Here is a 22062-nt window from a genome sequence, read left to right as displayed (position 1 = left end):
CGGATTATTTGTTCCTCTTCTAATTTGCATTGGAAAATTGGAAGATGTTTTGCGTAGAGATAGAACACGAAAGAAATCGACTCAGTACTATAAGCCGAATTTTTCTTGAAAAAGAAAAGGGATTTTGAGAGCGTCTTTTGAAATTGGGAAGAAGCCGAAAAAATTGAAATTCACTTCTAAACTTTTCGGATGCCTCTTGGTTAATAAGAAAAATAATCCTTATTATTATTTCTAATCATTACTTTACTTAACTAATCAAATTAATTAAGTTAATTAATGATTCCAAAAAATTGCATCTCATAAGTCTCGAAAATCTGACAATCCAATTTTTGTGGAGGCTATGATTTTAGGTCAAAAATTTTAAAATTAAAAAAATTCCATGACCTAATTATCATAATTAACATTAATGGGCTTGATTAATTAATTGGGCTAGTCAAACTAATTTAATTAATTAATCAAAGTCTATTAAGAACTTTAATTAATTAGTATGTTGGACTTGTCTCCTACAAGCCCATTAAACATACTTCCCACTATATTTAATTTAATATTTAATAAACTCAACTTTTGAGTTTAATAAATTAAATCCTTAAATTTTATAAATTCAAACCCTTGAATTTATTCTTTCCAAATTTCATAAATTCAACTTCTTGAATTTATTATCTCAACGGGGACAAAATAATCCAGTACTTGTGTGACCCTCAATGGTTCATGGATACAGCTAGCCGTGGGTTCACAACTCTTTGTGATTCAGGATAATTTCCTTTATTCGGGCTTACCCTAGTTAGCCTCATTCTTTTCATCAACACCTTGATCAAGAATGTCAGAACTCATTTCTGATTGCACCCATCGGATCATGGTAAGAGCGTCTAGTAACATCGCCCCATGATCCCCTAGGTATCACTGATAGTGCCTGCAAGAACCAGTCGATTATGATTAACGTACAGTACGGTCCCTTCATCTCATATATCTAGATCGAATCTGCAATCATTGGTTCATCGAGGGTTGTATATTAATTCGATAACTATGTGATAACTTTAATAGTTGCAACGCGTGTACTATTGGAGAACTCATTCTCCAACGTACATCTCATACTCTGGTCAGAGATTCCATGAACTATCATTACATCAGATCACATAGGATATCCACACCCGTTGGTGAGCGGTGAATCCCCGACTACAATGCACTGGCTCCTATCTGTGTCGCAACTATACCCCACCTCACCACTTGATGACTCTCCTGGAGCCGGTAAACGAGTCAAAGCACAGCCCTAGCATATAGAGCCTCAGTGTTGTCCCGGGTCGTATGGACTAATGGTGTACAACCATAACCACGGACTTATCCTCTCGATGAATGATAAACACTTGGAAAGTCCGAGGGAGGGTTGTTCGATATAATCATCATATGACTACTCATCTGCATGTTTGGACATCTTTACGCTCTTATCAAGAAACGCAGTACACAACATCACAGATGCTAGTCTCAAGCTCAAGCGACCTTTATCCATGTTTTAGGCGGCTGAATCGACTAGGAACGAATTTAGAATATGCAGTGTTTACAAATGAGTTTCAACATCGAATTACGATTCATTTGTATTAAAGCATAATACAGGACTTTATCTATGCTGCTTGCATGGGTATACAGATAAAGTAAAACGAAATCATTAAAAAGTAAATTATATTAAAATAAAGATTGTTTATTACACTTGAATCAATAAATTCCCCAGCTAACAGTTGGCTTACAGGACATCTATTCTAACACATGGAATCTCTTTTTTGAATGAATATTGAATTTTCAAAATGGATTTTAAATCTACTACTTTGAAATATGTTGTTTGTCTACAAAATTTAGAATTTCAAATTGTAAATGAAAAAAAATAATTCTATTATTCAACATATATTTTGAAATTGAAAATATTAATATGTAATAACAAAATAACCATGTCTAATTCAAAGTAAAATAAATTTAATTTTTATTTATTTAAATTGGATAAATTACTATAGAAACTTACTCTTGGTTGTGGAGAAATAGCTAGACCTACAACAAAATATTGAATAGTTTTTGAGGAATAGCTAGACCTACAACAAAATATTGAATAATTTTTAATTAATATATATATATATATATATTTAAACAATTGTGTTTTATTATAAAAATATCAAATCAATAAATATTTTGACGCTCACTTTTCGGCAAAAACTTGTGTAAGACAGTCTCACGGGTCGTATTTTGTGAGACTGATCTCTTATTTGGGTCATCCATAAAAAAAAAAATTACTTTTTATGCTAAGAATATTATTTTTTATAGTGAATATCGGTAGGGTTGATGTAGAACCCGTAAATCAGACTACGTATAAGTCATGCATAATACTAATATTTAAATTAAAATGATTTTATTGCATGAATATTTAAATCATTTTCTTTAAATTTATTTATTTCATGTGGTAGTTTAATTATTAGCTTTTCAGTTAATTAAGTGAAGCCGGACTGGAGTTGGAGTAAGAGATAAATTTTAATATTTAGAAAATATTCCTAGAATTTATTTAAGTCAAATAATAAGGGAATTTAATGTAAAAGAAGTTTAAGGAATTATCTAAATAAGTTGAGTTAAGTAGTAAATGAAGTTCAATAATTAATTCCTTAATTCCCTAAAATATTTAATGGGTAGATAAAACAATAGAGATTTAAAATTCAATATTTAAGAAATATTTTCCCTTTATTTTACTTAAGAATTTCGGCCCTCTCTATTTAATTTAAGAATAGTTGTCAATCCAATTATTTAATATCTTCCCTTATCCATTTTCTTGGGAGATAATTATATCACACTAAATCTTCAATAATTGATAATTAAGCAATATTTATGCCTCTTTTAATCATCAATTTTCGGCCCTCCATTTAGAAGATTCAAACTATTTTGACAAATCATTTTTTTATTATCTTTCCTTAACCTTTTCATGATAGATAATTCCCTCAATTTAAATCCTCATTTAATCAAGCAATTCCCTACCCTCATGTTTGGCTTAAAATTTCGGCACTCTTCCTATTTAATTTAAAAATATTTGGCCACCCTTCACTTGATTTTTTTCCTTATCCATTTTTTGGAGATAAATCCCTCACCTTTTAATTCTCTAATAATTATTTATTTAAAACAATTTCCTACCCTCCCTTGATTGATAAAATCGATCACCCCTCTCCCTTCTTTTAAAAGATTTAAACTAGTTGACAACTCATTCTTTATTATCTCCTTAATCTTTTCTAGGTAGATATTCTCCCCACCTTTAAATCTCCAACCAATAATTTATTTAAGCAATTGTTTCCCCTGTCCCTAGACCATAAAAACGTCCAAATGCACTCCTTAATACCCCTCATAATCCCTTGATATCAAATAATATCACAACCATTTCCTTATCCCTCAATCTCTAATATAGAAAAGAATTACCTTGCCATTTAATCTCCCACAATCTTGCAACCTCCCATTTTATTTTCCCTAGCCATCTCTCCATCACCATACTCGAAATTTCAGAATATTTTGAGATAAAATAATCGAGAGGTAGCTAGAGAAAAACCGAGAGAAAGAAGATAGAAAAGAGCACTCCTCTTCCTCCTCCGCGCCGCGTCGTCGTTTCTTTTTGTTTTCTTCAAAACAAAAACCAAGGCATGTATATATTCTTCTTTGCTCTTCAATCAAGTCGTATTATGATTTTTAAACACCACATGATCATGATTTTTCAACCAAAACCGAAATACATCAACCTATTTTCAGAAAATGAACATGTAGAATTTTTCGGTTTTTCCTTTGTACCTCACGAGTTGGTTGTTTCTGGTTATTTCAGGGTGTGGTTCGATCCTAGGCCCCAAAGGCTGTATCTAGACATGTACTAGGATATGTTAGGATCATATTGGTCCAATAGTTCAAGCCCATGCACGCTGGAAATTCAGTTTTGACAGCAACTCACCCTTAGTGCCATATTGTGCATCGATTTCTGTTGCTTGCTGTCAAGGGAGTGTTTCTGATCTTGGATGCCCTAAGGGCCTATAGCCATGGTTAGAACACCTCCCTATCATATCTAAGACGTGACCAAGTCGCCCTTTTGAGGCTTGGTCCATGGTGAATCGGTGTTCAAATCAACAACTAGAACAGCCCCTTCGACCCCTTTTAAAATTCTGCTTGTGTCCTCTCGGTTTGGGTGTTGGTGTGGATCTTGGTCGGCGCTGTAGCCCTTAGCCATGGTTCATACCATACCTCAGGATGTCTAGATCAAGCAATGGTCAACCATATGGCCATTGGTACGATGCATGACAGCAACAAAATAAAATTTCAGAAACATCACGGTACAGATTTTTAAGTTCTCGGTTGAGGCTTTGTGTTGTCCTAGGTGTTGGACTGGATTGTGGTTGGCCTAAGGCCCTTAGCCATGGTTCAAGCCATATCTTAGGATGTTGGGAAGAGGCTCTGGTCGGTGGTTCAAGCCCCAATGGCCAATAGTCTCGCAAACGAAGCGATGTAAGTACAAGTGCGGTTGCTGGAATTTCTGGACAGCAACTTGCTGCTTCGGTTCAGAGGCTCATTTAAGTTCTTGGTTGGCTTTTAGCCTATGGCCTTGGACTGGACAGTACCTCATCATGTTAGAAAAGTCATGTTTTTTGCGGTTTGTGATTTGGTCAAGTTTAGAGGTCGTACAAGGATTTACGGTGCAATGTGCCAAAGTGACTCTCGAAAGAGCGTTTCATGTTTTGGCCTCCATTCACCAAGATTTCGACTTGTACAACTTTAAGAGCATTATTTCATCATTTTAAGAGTATTTTTAATCATGACTGAATGTTGGTTCGGTGTTGGTTCGGGTTGGCTCGGAGTCATGATTAAATACTAAGTCAGTAGGCGTAATTGTCTCGTTTTTGGATTCAATTACAAAGTTTGGTCAAGTAAATCATTTGCATATTTTTCATGACATAATTAGGTCGCAGCGAGCCTGGGAACGGTCCAACCCTTACAGTAAAATTAATACAGGATATTTAATTACATATTTAATTATATTATGTGCAAAAATGTAAAATATTCATTTTTGAGATTTATGTGATATTGCTTGGGGCCACTTCGCTGTTATTATTACTTCACCCGGTGGTCACTTACCGGTTCAGTTCAGTTCATCCCTGTGTCTACTTACCGGTCCCACCCAGTATACTGTGGCATTAGTCTGATCAGACATACATTATTTAACCCGGTCGTCAGTTACCGGTCAGTTCAGTTCAGTGCAGTTTAGGGGGCCACTTGCGTGTAACATAATCTCAATAGAAAATTATTACACGTTATTTTATGACAGGGCTCTACGGAGCAAACATTTCACTTACTACTTTCAGTTCAGTTCGGTTCAGTTATGCACGTAATATTAATTATTCATGATACGATTTCAGTTCAATGATGCACGCATTACAATTAATCATGACATGATATTTTCCTTCGCATGCGATTTTATTATTATTACTTCTTATTTACGATATATGTATGATGAGTCTTTAGACTCACTAGACTTGATTGTTGTAGGTACTGATGAGTTCGGGACCGAGGGCAGGGACCAGTGAGCCATCGAGGGTCGGCAGTAGTGGAACCCGAGGACCTCATTTTCAGCATTTACTATTTTAGGGCTCAAACATTTTTCTCGTTGTTGAATTATTTTAAATTATTATTTTGCAAACAAACATTTACTTCCGCTGCTATTTTGAACATCAAACTTTATTTATCAGTTTATTTATGAATGAGGCATTTTAATTGATGAAAAAGAAAATTTTTAAATTTTTTCGCAAATTTTTAAGTACGAATTAAGAGACCTCTACAGTTGACTTGTCTCACAGATAAAGATTCATGAGACCGTCTCACAAGAGACCTAATCCACTTTTTCATGGTGTTGGTCATCAAAAAAAAAGTCATCATAAAAAATTAATTCAATAAAGCAATCACTCTCTAATAAAATCAAAATTCTAGTAACAAATACCGATAAAAAGAAAAAAAAAATTATTAACAATATTCCAAAATTCAACAATTATTAATAAAATACACAAGTACAATACAAAATAAGGATATGATGATAAAAGTACATCTATTATATTTTACATATTTACATCAATTATATCGTGAAATTTTATTATTATATCATGAAATTTTGTATTCAAAACATAATGAGATTTTGACAGATTGAATTTTTTCATTAATTTGTAGTGATGTAAAATTTGATGTGCAAATATCGAAATATATGTAACATCACTAAAAAATAAAGCAGATTCAAGAAATTATATTGTTAACGTAACGAAAAGTTTCAAACGACAATTTTTTCAGGTGAATGTCAAACAACAATTTTAAGATAACGAAAAGAACACATGAATTCAAATATAACTAAGTTCCTCGCCGAGCCGATATTATTCAAGCATTTGCATTACCAAAAACAATTTTGTGTTCTAATTCTCGATCTACATCGTCCAACAATGTCATGCATAAAATTATGCAAAATACAAAAGGCATTAATTATTCTAATTTTAGTTTTAAAATATAAAATTTAGTCATCGATAAAATTGCCTATCTTTTTTAAACAAACAAAAACTTCGTTCTATTGCATTTCGTGCCAAAGATTGAATAATTCTTTATAAGTTATTGGAGTATCTCCTCTCCACACATTGAGATGATTACTAATTCCTTTAAAAGGGAAAGAAAACCTAGACTATTTGTATATCCCATATCAACAAAATAACATTTAATATTTTATTAAACATTGCAAACTTACCCAAAAAAAAATTTATGTCAACTCAAGCATTTTTTACATATCTTTATTAACTTTTAATCCATTATGTCTATTTAACGTATCACATAGAGTTCGAGCATATGATGTAGATTTCTCTATCGAGGTAGCACATAGAGACGCTTTAAATTAGCATCGCATGCTCCTAAGACATTATTATATAAATTTGCTTTTTTATTCTTGTAACGACTTCGATCTTGAGATGAAACTGTGAATTCGACAAATGTTCCGATCCATTTAAAGCTCCCGATGCATTCTATAAATACCATTGATTAGTCTAAAGAATACAATATAATACATAAAATATACAACAAGTTTGAATTTACTGTGAACCATTTCCACTTCTCAAAATCTCTCTCATGACATATTATACTCGATTACTGCTTGATGTAAAACTTTCCTATTTTCAATACTGCCTACAAAAATGTATGAAATTACCAATTAACAGTTTTTCCGGAACGTTCAAATATAGCTATAATAGTACTATGTTTTTATTTCCATGACCAATAATGTGCAAGAAAGATGTCACAATTTATTCTAACATCATATTTTTTAACAACTAAATCACATTCAAAACGTAATATATTGCACAACCTATTAAATTATCCAATGTTTGCACGTAATTGGGTTATACAAGTAGGTTCATGACATAAAAATTTCATCCAAATTGACCCTTGATAAGTAGGGGTGTTCATCGGTCGACTCGGTTCGGTTCGGTTCGGTTTTGGGTTTTTTATTTCGGTTTTTTCGATTTTCGGTTTTAAATATATAAAATCCGATATCCGAACCATTTTTCTTCGGTTCGGTTTGGTTTTCTACCACAACAGTTCGGTTAATTCGTTTTGGTATAATTATTTAAATTAATAATATAAATATATTGTAAAATATAATATGTTAACTTTTTACATGATTTCTTTGTAAAATATTTAAATATAAGATCTAAATGAATTAAACAAACAAAAATCAACTTAAAATTATTCAAAATGGTTTTTCATTCACTAAATATCATATCAAAATATATAATATAAATAAAAATATAAACAAAATTATTAATTTAATGAAATTTCAGTTTTTTCAGTTTTTTCGGTTTTGACATATATAATCTGAAACCGAACCAAATAAACTTCGATTTTAACATTTATATCCAAATTACAAAATTCGGCTTTCGGTTCGGTTTGGTGTTCGATTTTTTTTATTTTATCCAAAGTTTGAACACCCCTATTGATAAGCCTTTACATTTTCATATCTTGTTGACATATTGTCTTTGAGTATGTATCTCCGATGATACCAAATCTCAATAATTCCAATAAGAAGAATCAATGATAGCATGATCATTTCTGTTTATCCATAATTCTCTTCAAATTCATCTTGTGAACACTTTCTTTCGGTGGTACGCCTTTCTCAACAACATCTATTTGCCATAAATTTTAATGCTATAATAAATACAATGAATATAGATTAATAGTACACACATACAAAAAGATAAATAAATATTTCAAATTTTGTACAACCATGGAACTTTTATATCTCTACAATGGTACGATATTGTTTACTTTTAGCGTAAACCATCATAGATTTGTTTTTGGACTTCACTCAAAATGCATCATACCAACGGAGATATCATTTCATCTTATTAATCCATGATTTTCCCTATATATTTTCAATGTAGGGCTTTGGTTGAATTCTCAACAATCATCCCCTCAAACGAATGACCATCATTGTTCTCATGGTCTGGGTCTCCCATCAGGTCAATTCGTCCATCCTCTCCAATTGGATATCATACATTCCAATCGAGGTGACTCCTCTTCACTGCATTGGACACACGTCTTAGGTGAAATGCTTGAGGCACCACCTGCTTCGATCTCATCATGGATTTACTGGGAGCCATCACCTCATTCATTTAAGTATCTAATGATTTCAGCTACATGGCTCGATCTAGACCATGACTCTGATAATACTTCTTAAACCATGGAACTCGCATATCTCTTCAATGGGACAATCTTGTCCACTTTGAGCATAAAGTCTCATGTATTTGTTTTTGGACTTCACTCAACCTAGGGGTGGCAAAATGTAACACGACCCGTCAACCTGACATGGCCCAACACGAAAAAAATCAGGTTCGGGTTAGGTTTTTTCGGGTTCGGGTTAGTGCCAGGTTAGACGGGTTTCGGGTTGGGTCGCGGGTTGACCCAAAAACTTTTTTTTTTGAAAATATTACCTATATTTTTATATATTGTATGTTTGAACAAATTTATTGTATATTTATATGATAAATTTTCATCATTTAATATTTATTTTATAGATATATATTTTTTTTAACAATTGTTTATTTGATTTAGTAAATATACTTTTAATTTTCTACAATTAAATTTTCAAATTTAAATCGAAAATTTTGTTATTATGTGTTTAAATTAAAATATTATTATTATTTTTTATTTTTTCGAATTTTTTTCATTAATTTTTTAAAAAAAATAAATAAAATTCGGATTTGGTGGGATAGACGGGTTGAGTCGGATTAGACGGATTCGTGTTCGGGTTGGGGGTTTTCGGGTTGGTTCGGGTTCGGGGAAAAAATTCACTGGTTGACCCGAAACCCGACCCACCCGACCCGATTGACACCCCTAACTCAACCCATGATCTTCTTCATGTATTTCCGATGTAGGACTTTAGTTAAATTCCCAACAAAATGCATCATTCAGTCCTCTATTTCCCTAAAATATACGTAGATGATTTCATACACAGTACCAAATTATGCAAATTAACATGCTGAAGACGCCTCATTCTCTTTATTCTTGATTTATGAAGCAAGCAAATCAAATTTGAAGTAAATACCTTTTTTACCATAGAACTCCAGGTCAACAAGTTTAATATAAATTAATCAAAATAATATATAAACTAGCTAAGCACGTAAATTTAAGTTAAATTCTTGGTTTAAATTTGTCAGAAGTGAGCTGAAATTTATAAACTAGCAAATTCAAACATCTTTAAGAAACCATATACACTTAGTCTAGTTTTAATTACCTTAGAGCTTGACTAAGAATAGATTACATTGATTCCAAATAGGTCTAAAAGGATGTTCAGCAAGCTGTGGCCAATCAACAGAAGTGTGAGTGAAAATAAATGAGAATTTTGTTGGAATTTCTTGTTTGGAAGGTTGGTTGGTTCCTTTTTCCAGGGTAAATCATAGTGTGCCTTGTATTTAGTTTCTTTTGTCCCCTGATTCTTGAAGAACCCTTGTAATGATTAGGACAAAAAACATTATCCCTTGTGAATCAGTGTTGGAACATTTGCTTAATAAAAAAATACATAAGCAAAATTATTGACAGAAGAGGAAAAAATCTTGTTTGGGAACCCGTGTCTGTGTAAAACTAGAATAGGGGCACTTGTAAAATTAAATGAAATGTTGAAAAAAGTTACACTTGTTGTACAAGATACATGGAAGAAACAGAAAGGTACACGAGAAACCAACGAGCCAATATCGTGAACAAACAGAGGCACAATGATCAAAATAAATCAAATTGAGGCCTGTATGAAATACAGTGTCCTTAAAACAGATTCGTCTCTTCCGGTATGTGCTTCGAGGATGAACTTGGACGTCTGTTTCCCAGGATACAACGGAACAACTAGCAGTACCTTAGCACGAGGCACCACTACGGCGAACTGAAATGTACCTGAACTTTATCACGACGGCAGAGTAACGACAGCCGGTGGAAGCAGCAGCCGCCCAGACAACAAGGTAAAGCTTTCGAAAATATGAGAATGGAGGAGAGTGTGCTGGAGAGTGTGTGAAGGACTTGAGGCTGCCTCTATATATAGGCACTCTGGTTCCATATGGACAGTCACGGCTGACCATCCGAAAGGTCAAAGGTCAGTTCAGCTGGAGCACCAAAGGTCAGTCCAGCTAGAGCACCAAAGGTCATTTCAGTTGGAACACCTAAGGTCAACTGAAATACCAAAGGTCTTGGTCCATAATTTAAATTTTCGAAAATAAAAAATAGCAAAATAAAGGTGAACCTTGGTGGGAAATTTCGCCTTGATCGGTCCGACATTCGACGCACTCAGGTTGCGCTCGTACGCTTGCACACAAGTCCAACCTTTTTCCGCTGGGGCCCATGATTTGCACTCCTCTGCGCCGGTGTGCGCGAGAGAGAGCCTCTTGACCAATCATTGTTACACCTCCATAAATTACAGCTCAATATAAACTCACCAAAGCTTTGTTTATTTTCTTATGTAGGACATTTCCCACTTACCAACTATTAGGCATTGCTTGTCCAATTTTCCATTCAAAAGATACCAGCCCAATAGGCCTCTAAGTCCAACAACACTTTCTTATAAGCATTTGATGAATGGAATTCCTACACTTTGCCATATTGTTTCTCTCTTATATTTGACCATATAATATTCAATTTTTGTTCTTATTAAACATGTTGCAGCAATTTTCTTGATCGTGCATGTAGCTCCATTAGATAGAACTGATCTTGAATTCATGAACTGTGAATCAGTCATTGTTTCAGTAGAGAATACTGATAAGACCAAATGTAAAGTTTGCTTACTTGTGTAAATTTTGTGATTTTTTCCTTCTCACGCAAATTCCACTACAATAAGCCTCCCCTTCCATGCCTGCGTGCATCTTTACCCAGAAAAAACCAAGCAGCCATATATCAGCCGCACCAATAAAGAGGAAACATCAGAAAAAGTGGAGGAAAACTAACCTGAACACCAATTCTCAAGGTCGCTCTCCTAATATATCCATGAATGTTGATGACAGCCAAGAAAAGGAGGCCTTGAGGAAAGTCGGAGATGATTTCAATTGACGGGAAAGATTCCACATCTGTTAAAATTTTGAGTGAAAATCCATAGGCCAAACCAATAGATTTTAAATCGCAAATCCATCCACTAACCAAACAATTAGAGTTGATTGCCTTGCATGGAATCATGAAATGGATCGATGGTAGATGAGATACTAAACTACAAAGACTGGTAAATATTAATTAATTTATCATTATTCCCTGTTTGGTAGACCTACTATTAACTTCAAATTCGACCCATTTTTATTTGTTTAATTTAGTTTTAAAAAGCTATTAATATTTTTATTTGTTTAATTTCATTTTAAAAAGCTATTAATAAAGGCCACAAATTAAAACTTATTTATTAGTTTATTGGAACTATGCGCATTAGAATGTATTTTCATGAAACGTCTATTACTCGTTTTCTTCAAAATATACTAGAGAATTTTTTTTCTTTTTTTTTTTTTAAAATACTTTCGACCGAATATACTTCATATATTTATATAAATACTTTGCACTATTTAAAATAAACTTACCGACTAATTATTTCAAAATCCAACATGCGTGCAAAACATAAAATCGTAGGATGTCAACCAAACCTAAAACTAGTATTTTTCAAAATAAAGTATAAGCATCTTAAATCCTCTCAAAACCACTAAAAAGAATCAAAAGTCATAAACGTCATAAAATCTTTAAAATCATACCAATGCCGAAAAACTAACAAAAGTCCTCGGGTTATGTGCACCATCAGTTCAGCAAGTTCAACCATCAAGTCCTCCAACATCATCAAAATCATTCTCACCTGCATCGATCACACGTGAATCTAATGACACAGCAAACCTTAATCATTGTAGCAAGTAATACATATACATTCACATGCGACACTGAAAATAATTTTAATAAAAATAGCTTTTTATGAATATGCATATTTTAAACATTTTTCCTTTCATCATGTCCTTTTCTTTTCATCATAAACTTATACATATACATTCCCTTTAAGGTGAATTTATTTCATTAATTGTGATCATCCTTTCATCATTCGGTCGATTGATCAATCTCAGCTATAACCATGGTACCAGGCAGCGAGGCAACATTAAACATTTTTCCATTATGTGCCTTGGCTTATAATCGGCGAGGACATCAGCGACACTCTCATCCGTCAACTGAGCTTTGGTCTTACATACTATCATATCTTTTCGATGGAAATTCGATCGTAAGGCTCCCACGGGACTTTGTCTCATAAACGGGTTCCACTGGGGATTCATCCCTCACGAATCCTCATTTCCTTACCGTCACAATTAAATCACTTCCTTCCAAACATTCTTCTTCGTTTCCATCACTTTAGAAAAATACATGCAATAATATCATTTTCTTTTAAACCAAGCAAGCAACACGTCTTTTAACATTTATCGTTTTTTATCAAAAAATTCTATAACCTTTCAAAATAAACATTTTTAACATTCATTTCAGCATTCAGGGTATTGCCAGGATTTTTAACATTTTTCAGGTGTAAAATGATCGTTTTGCCCCTGAAACCCTAACTTTCTCAATTTACCCTTAGACCTTAAAACGACGACCCAAATCCATTCAAACTTAACATAACACCTTAAAATACACCCATAAAAATTTTTTAGATGTAAACTTAAGCTCCTCGACTAATTTCACAATCCGTTTTAAAACTTGAACCTACGTCTCGGTTTTAACCCGAATCAATTCGAAACTTAACCAAAATTTAACCATAACTTACTAACACCTAACCATACTATATGCAACCCAAATCAAGCCAATTAGAACCCCTGAACAAGCCTAGAAGTCTACTGAAATTTTTTCCCTTATACCCACGAAACCCTAGCTTAATAACCTTGCACCCCCTCTGACCCTAGCCCTTGACCGAACCAACCAGGCCCTAGATGACCCTATTGGGACCTTAACCCAACCCCTTAGACCCTACTGGATCCCTACAGCCCACACACTCGTAACCATAACCCGCGCCCCTACAAGCCTTGAACGACCCCAAAGCGCACGCTCCTTCCCTAGCCCTTGCACCGACCTTCCTTCAAGCTATCTAGGACCTTGACTAGACTATATTAAGACCCATGGACGTGCCCAAACAGTAGGCAGTAGCCTCACCCTTCAAGGACCAAAAACGAAACTGTAGTTCTCCTACAAACCCAAATTTCATTCAGCATGATTCCCCTCTTGTCCAGCCCTTAGCCAAGCCTCTATGGACCCTTAATCATGCTGAAAAATTTCCCTTCCTATAGCCCTATTATGGCAGCCCCTTTGTGCAACAAAAGCATGAAAATAAAAGTTTTAACATGTATATGTTATAAAAACGAAAATAATTGAAAAAGTATCATATTTTTCATGCAAACATGTATAAAACACATATTATGCAGGTATGAACGATGATTGAAGGAAGATTAAGGCGTGCCTTTACGTGTTTCATGCACGAAAAACAATCCTTGACGCGAGGGACGTTGGCGGAGAGATGGGGGATGAAGCATGTTGTTTTTTTTTTTTTTGCCCTTCAATTCACGTGAATGTGCTGATGTGTTGTGTGTGGTGTGTGTGCTGATGGGGAGTGAAGCCCTAGGAGTCTAGTTCTTGTATGTGTGAGTTATGATGTAGTTTTAAGGGTCTGCAAACTCTAGTTTGAATATAAAATATCACGACAAAGATTTAGGCTCAATAACCTAGGTATAATAGGCTCATTAGATATATAACGTACCGTACTTTTACTACTTAAAATTTGCGGAAAAATTTAAAATTTTCTTAAATAAAAAGTGAACATTAAAAATTCGATAAAAGAAGTAAAACTGTACGTCTCTCAAGTTGTTGCAACAAAAGATTTGAAATTTAACGTTTGACATAAGAAATAAATGTTTTCATAAAACTTAAAACATGGCGGTCCTCGGGTTTAGCCTCCCGCTCAGTCCAAGCCTGCTCTTTGGTCCCCACCTAACGGGCTGATTGGTCCACGTTCATAATTTAACGCTTTCCAATCTCGATCTAAACCCGTTCATAATTTAACGGGCGGATTGGTCCCCGTTCATAATTTAACGGGCGGATTGGTCCCCGTTCATAATTTAAACGCTTTCCAATCCTAAACATAATTTGGTCACAAGACAATTAGCATATCTCAAAAACTTGAAAATATTTTCTTTGCACGTCGAACATACTTACTTGGCATTGAGGGATTCGTTGGATCTCGTTTGGGGCCGCTGCTGCAACATACTAACGTGAGTTCAAACACTTAACTTTCATAGCTTAGACGTAGGTACTTGTGCTCACCACCGAAGTAATTAAATAGCTTATGACATTCTAAAGCACTCGGGACTTGACCTCGTTTAATCATCATACTAAACCATGAAATAGAACCCCAAAACAAATCCTATATTTTATATTCATAACCACAAAACACTTCCTATACTTTATATTCATATTTAAAAAAAAAATATTTTTCTTTAAAGAGAGGTACACAGATTCCATGTCGGGGTCCGGGTAGCCTCTAGACTTGGACATTCACGAAAATTCGCTATCTTATTCATTCATTCTCTCAATCCAAGCCTAAGGACCATGAACCAACACCTCGAGACTTATCCTAGGATGCTATTAAATTGATTCAAACCCGTAACAACACCCTAAACATCCCCAAGCATTGACAAGCAACTTCAATACAACAATAACCCATAATCCGACATCGTTTCGCTTCCTACGACTTCTCTTATATTCCAAGCCAATCCCGACCCAAACGAACCACCAAATAACATCTAAACTCATCCCATAACATATCTAAATGCAGTAGCACAAGCCCGGCGGTGTCCAACGAAGCCTGCAACTCAAAAACTTCAAAACATGATGAACATCATTTTCATAAGATCGCAGGTTTGAGCAGTCAAACAAAAACAACCATAACTCACTCGTTTCTCTTCCAAAAATTACAAATTTTATATCAAATCGAAGGTATCAAAGAGTACTACGTTTTATATGTTGAAAGTTTTTCCAGAAACTCTACCGAAAAATCACAGTTTTTAAAATTACAGCAAAAACATGATTTGTGATCCAAAAACCCTTTCAAACTTGATCCAAACATCACTGCTCAAACTTCCACACATCACACATGTATTTTTACGCATAAATAACAATACAACGCATAATATGACAAGATCAATGCATAAACGAAAGAATATACGTGCCTTTTGATATTTAAAAATACCGAAACGACGATACCGACGCGGAGACGGAGCGAAGGTTGATCCGGGACGATGGTGGCTCGATTTTCTTTGAAGAAAATCAACGAAATTTGCTGGAAAATATAGGGGAGAGGGGCGGCTGCACTTGGTGCTCTAGGAACCCTAGTATTTTGCTCTCAAGGAATTGAAAGAAGATAGAATGACATGTGTGTGTAAAAACATGTAAGTGTGTGTGAGTGTGTGTGACGTGTGTGTGTGTGTGATTAATTAGGTGTAATTAGGGGCTAATTAGCTTAATTAAATAAATAATAAGCAATTTTCATGATAATTAAAATACTCATTCTCCACTAAATTACTAGCATTCCTACATTTGAAATAAAATACACATGCTTCAAACTTTAAAAATTTTAAACCCTTCAATCACTAAATAAATAAATTAGACTTTAAAATACTAAAACTTATAAGTCATTTAAAATGCCCCAATCCTAATTTAAAATAAAATACCACGTAAAAATATTTGCCAACATCGTTACCGGTCTCTGTTCCTCGATCTCGCATCGAATAATCGACTGAAACATGAAACTTGAAAAATACATTTTAACGTGCATCACATAAACGTAAATAATTTAGAATAATGCATTTAAATAAATCATGCACCACTAAGACTCATTTTAAAAAATTTAATAAATGCTTTAATAATTAAATAAATGCATGGTTTATACGTGTACTAAATTTGGGCACTACAAGATAGTAGGTAAAATATTTAATTTAGGAAAGTTTTCAAAAATATTAGCCGAGTTCTCAAAAAATCTTTATTTTCGTCGAAAATCGATTACCGGTTTAAAATACAACTCGGCGCGTAAAAACATCTCAAAAGCATCATTTTCGAAAATACTACATTAAATATATCATATATTAAATAATTAAAAATAATCATTTAATACAAATATTTTTCCTTTACGGTCTTTGGTCTCCGTTCCTCAATCGCGTCTCGAATAACCTTTAAAACACAGTTTTATGCATTCTAATAGAAAACCATATTTTAAATATGTAAAAATGTCTACCACATTTTATTCATGCAATTAAAATAATTTAATTAAACATTTCTCATTTTTCCTATATTTGTATGCAGTTGGATTACATTATCGTATTTTGGATCTTACATTTTATATATATAATAAATTTTTAAATAAAATAAATATATCTTGAAAAAGTTATTTTGCTTTCATTTAAATCGATTTAATAGTTTTTGGTGTTTTAAAATTTTTAGTATTGTGTCAGGCTTTGAAATTGATTGTGGTAAATTGTAAAATAATATTTATGAAATATGTAAAGCCATCAGATTTATTGAATTGTTTAGAAATTTAAACTTTTGACATTTTATGTTCAACTCATCCCCTCTTGCTAGATATTGCACTTCCAATTCCAAATAATTTCGTAGTAAGCAATCGAATCCTCTAATTCGCATTGATAAGTTGTAGATGTTGACCACTCCTACCTTCAAATTCATCCACTTTGCAATGCTGACATTTTTTAATCCCAAAAGATTTAATTTAATTTCTTTTTTTAATCTCAAAAGATTTAATTTAATTTCTACCTAACACATTATATGTTGTGATTGTTTACGTTTCTTTGCTCTGATACAAATTATAAAATCAAATATGCATCTTTTTGTAAACAAATTATAGTTGTTAATAGCAGTATAATTCCAATGTTTTAAACCACATATGAACTGCATTAGTCTCATGTGTCAATCACTCTTTTCGATAAGGACAGTTATTAAAAGACAAAAACTTGTGTGAGATGATCTCACATGTCGTCTTTTGTGAGACGAATCTCTTATTTGGATCATTCGGGAAAAAATATTACTTTTTATGCTAAGAGTATTACTTTTTATTGTGAATATTCATATGGTTGACCCGTCTCACAGATAAAGATTCGTGAGACCATCTCACAAGAGACCTACTCTTATTAAAAATATATGTTATTAAAATTCAAAAAATCTAATAATTAGTAATGTGACGCTGCATGTCATGTGGAATTTAAATAAATTAATTGCATGTGAATAATAATAATAACAAAAGTGAGGAAGTGAGAGGATTTTGGAATAAATTATGTGAAATTCATTAAATAATTTACCGTCAGAGACTTTATTTTATAGTTTTTTGTTTGACAGGTAAAAAATATTTTTATACACAAACTCAATAATATCTAAATTCGTTTCACTTGGGATTATCTTATGATTAAAAATGAGATCGATCGGGTCAAGCTTGACCAACGAGGCAACGAGCCATGCTTTTTATTTATTTATTTAAAATCAAATTAAGTTAAATAATAACATTTTAATTTATGTAAATTTAATTATATATGGCCCCATAGCCTTTGACTAGTGGGTTGTGAAGTCATTTCCTGCAAATATTAGACATCAAAATTTGTATAGATATATAATTTTATTTATTTATTTGAGTATATCATTTATGAAAACAATCAACTTTTAATTTTGATAGGTGTGTATACAATCATTCGATCACATCGACAAATTTACGTAGGATTTTTAGGTGTATGTGAACAATAATTTGTTATTAAAAATGTTTATATATCTTAATTTTTATTATTATTTTAGGATCGGGTTCTTGCCCTTTTTTCAAAATTATATTTAACGGGTCACGGTTCAACTCAANTAGCATTAGCATTACTTGCGTGATCGACATATTCAAGTAGAAAGGCGACTATGAAAATGATCATAGCTGCTAAATCCTTAAAATTTATATATCTTAAGCTACAATATATACCAAAAAACATGCATGGTTATGTGAAATTATAAGTACCTCATCAATAATAATAATCATTATTTACAAGCATGATGATGGAATGCCAAGCATGCTACATGCTTAATCATCTGCAAGAGTTTACAAAGATTTTATATGGTCCAACCAAAAATACAAAATCATGAATTATAAATACCAATAATTAACTGATGTTTATAATATATATGATATCAGTGTCTCAAATTTAGAACGAAATCTCATGTTTAATATCCAACGATAACAAACTTTTTCCCTAACACACACACCCACAAACAAATTAAAAGGATTATTGTAATGAATATGGAAAATCTCAAAACATTAAATATTCGCTTATACCAATGTCATTTAATTTTCTTATAGAAACTTCTCCAAATATTATTTATAAAAATTATCCCAATCGAAAGCTCTTTTCACTAAACTTGATTATTGAAGTACTCCCAATTTGCTTAATCAATACATTATGTGTATCATAAAAAGATTATAAAATGTTTGCTCATCTAGGAATAAGAAACTATGGTCTACACTTTTTAATATTTTTTTAATAAAAAAATGTGAAATAAATGCCCTCTGTTACACTTGGTGTCTTTTGGTAGTTTACAAATAATATGTTTTTATAATCCTAATTGGATTATAAAATGTATAACAAGAAACAAAAAATTATAGTCCCCATTTTGTGTCACCCCATAATAAATGAAATTGTTTAAGAAAAAATAATATTTTTCGTCCAATGGCTTGTCTAATTTTTTTTGTTTTCATAAGTTTGGTTTTGATATATTACATTTTAATTTGTGTTTATTTTGGTACAATTTTGGCGTGACAGCTGCAAGTCAGTATTTTTCTAATTTACGTAAGAATTTTTAATGATATTAATTGAACAAAACAATCAAAAATTGAAAACTAATGTACCAAAATCAAACTTCGAAAAACTTAGTTGTTAGAATTGGTTAAGGATGATGATGTGTTTAGAAAGAGGTTGAATAAACACTTCGCTAATGTAATCTTTTTCGGATATAAATCAGCTATTTAACAAACTGATTCAGAAATCTTGTGTGTCGATATCAATCAGTTAACTAATGATTGTAGTGCAGAAATAAACTGGAAGATAGATTGAATAAGTTTGGATAAAGTATTGAAAACATAATGAATAGAATAATGAACACAAAGAATTTTATGGATGTTCGGAGTCTTCAACTGCTCATACGTCACCCTTTCTATCTCAAAGATATGATTTCAATAAAAGACTTTGATTGATTATAAAGATTTATAATAACCCACTTCAGTTGGACTTATACAATACCAAACTGAAACACTTAGCTTATCTTCTTCACTTATCAGTTTGATAACTAAATAGCTCTAGCAAGCAGCCTGAATGCTACGAATACAACAATGAAGTAGGAGCTAAATTATGCGATTTGTAAACTGAATAAACTTGAGAGTAAATCGTCGATAACTGATGGTTGATCTGTTGGTTTTTCATTTTGTCTCCTCTCGTTGCCTTCACACAATTGAATCGGCTTCTCCCAAATTTCTTGAGCTGATTTACACATTTTGATCTTCCTGAAAGTGTTTTATCCAGTGTGTTGTATAGAATGTCCTTGGCAATATTGTCCAAATTTACTTTCTTTTATCTTATGTGGTCCACTCATCGTGTGATTTTTTGATACGATGAGGTGCTCTATCAGTTAGAGCAACAACTGTATTTGCTTTTATAATTTTCATGAGTACATTAGTTATGACGTACCACATGTCATCGTCCTGTGCAGCTAATGAGCATGCATTATGATTTTTCAATAATCAAACTCCTCTCTGGAGAACATAGGGATCTTGTTGAATGAAGACATCAGTTTGAGCGTATGGAATATTCAAGAAAAGATTTTAACATCTCTGATACCACTTGTTAGGATCAAGCACTAAAAGCTATAGCTGTTAGCCAAGGCGCAACTTTATTTCTTTATACTTGTGGCAGCGCATAGTGCACATACTTGAATGCTAATGGGTCGGAGAGGTGCGTGTCTATTTGATGATGCTGTCTCATATCTCTTAGATATCAGTCTTATTATTTCTCTACTATCGGCCCTGTCTCCAGCAGAGCAGAGACAGTGTTATCCGTTAAGATCTGGTGTCACTCTTTTACAGCCCACTTAGCCAACCAGATCAAGCGGCGCAACGTCAGTAGCTTGACACATGAGAACTTCCCAAGAGGTCACCCATCTCAGTAATAATCTCACTCATGCACGTTTAACCCAACATTAATGGAACAAAACACAAAATCAAACAAGTTAGTGGACAAAAAAAAATGTTTTCCTTCATTTAATACTAGTAAACATTTTAACCGTTAAACAAACTTTTTGGCAATTTATAAATCACAAAAATTTATATGAGACCGTCTCACGGTTCAATTTATGGGACGTATCTCCAACTCGATCCAATCCATGAAAAATATTATTTTTTATGTCAAAAATATTATAATACACAGCAAATAGGTCAACCCGTCTCGCGGGAGATATGCTCTTTTACAAATATGATGAAAATCCATTTGTTTAATATCTCAAAAAGATAGTTTCTTATAATGAGAAAATATTAAAACCCCATCCATTTTTTGCCTATAATTTTTTTTAATGAATTTCCGAAAAACTTTTAAACAACATCATCGAGAAGATATGTCAAGCCTACCATTTGCAATACTACACACGAGATCCTTCTTTTTCAAATATTTATTTTTCCCATTGTCAATTGTTGTTTGATTATGCTTTTATTCTCGAGTGGATTTGGTACAAATAAATTAATAAACAATAAAGTCGTTAATGGAACAATCCCATGAACTAGATTGAAGCATGAGTCGCTATAAAGATTGGGTGAGGTGTCATAATCCTACATGGTTCAACAAATTATAAAGCTCTACGTGATCAATCGTTTCAACGTGCTATGAATTTTTATTGTCCAATCATATATATATATATATATATTATATAGTTTTGATATGATGCAACCGTGCATATTTATGTGAATAACGATGAAGTGACACTCACCTATTAGATGTACAATTTTTTTTATGTTTCATCACATACAATAGGTGAATATTGTTGGAAAATTTTGATGCTTAATGAATGAAAATTAAGCAAATAAATCAATGTGTTTGATTGAAAAAATTCGAAACGAAAAACGAAGTTTAATGAACGAATATTAAGTTCGGTGGTTCTGAATTAAACTCGAAACAAGTTCATCGAATGTTGAAAGAACTTCAAACGAGTAGTCGGAACATGTAAGGGACGGAAACGATGGAGGGAAAAAAAAATTGTACGTGAACAGTAGCAGGCGCGCACCTGCGCGCGGATCGGCGCGCAGGTGTGCGCGCCTGCTTCTGCGCGCAGGTGCGCGTGCCTGCCGAGCCTGCCGAGAGCTCTCGGCAGGCGCTGCCGAGAGCGCTCGGCAGCGTGCGCGCGCGGGCGCCTGCTCGCGCCCCTTCGGGCTGTTTTCATATCCCTTCG

This window comes from Primulina huaijiensis, chromosome 6 (assembly GCF_012295235.1).
Source record: "Primulina huaijiensis isolate GDHJ02 chromosome 6, ASM1229523v2, whole genome shotgun sequence".
NCBI classification, from domain to species: Eukaryota; Viridiplantae; Streptophyta; class Magnoliopsida; order Lamiales; family Gesneriaceae; genus Primulina; species Primulina huaijiensis.
The sequence above is the reverse complement of the archived record's forward strand: the minus strand, read 5'-3'. Positions refer to the sequence as shown.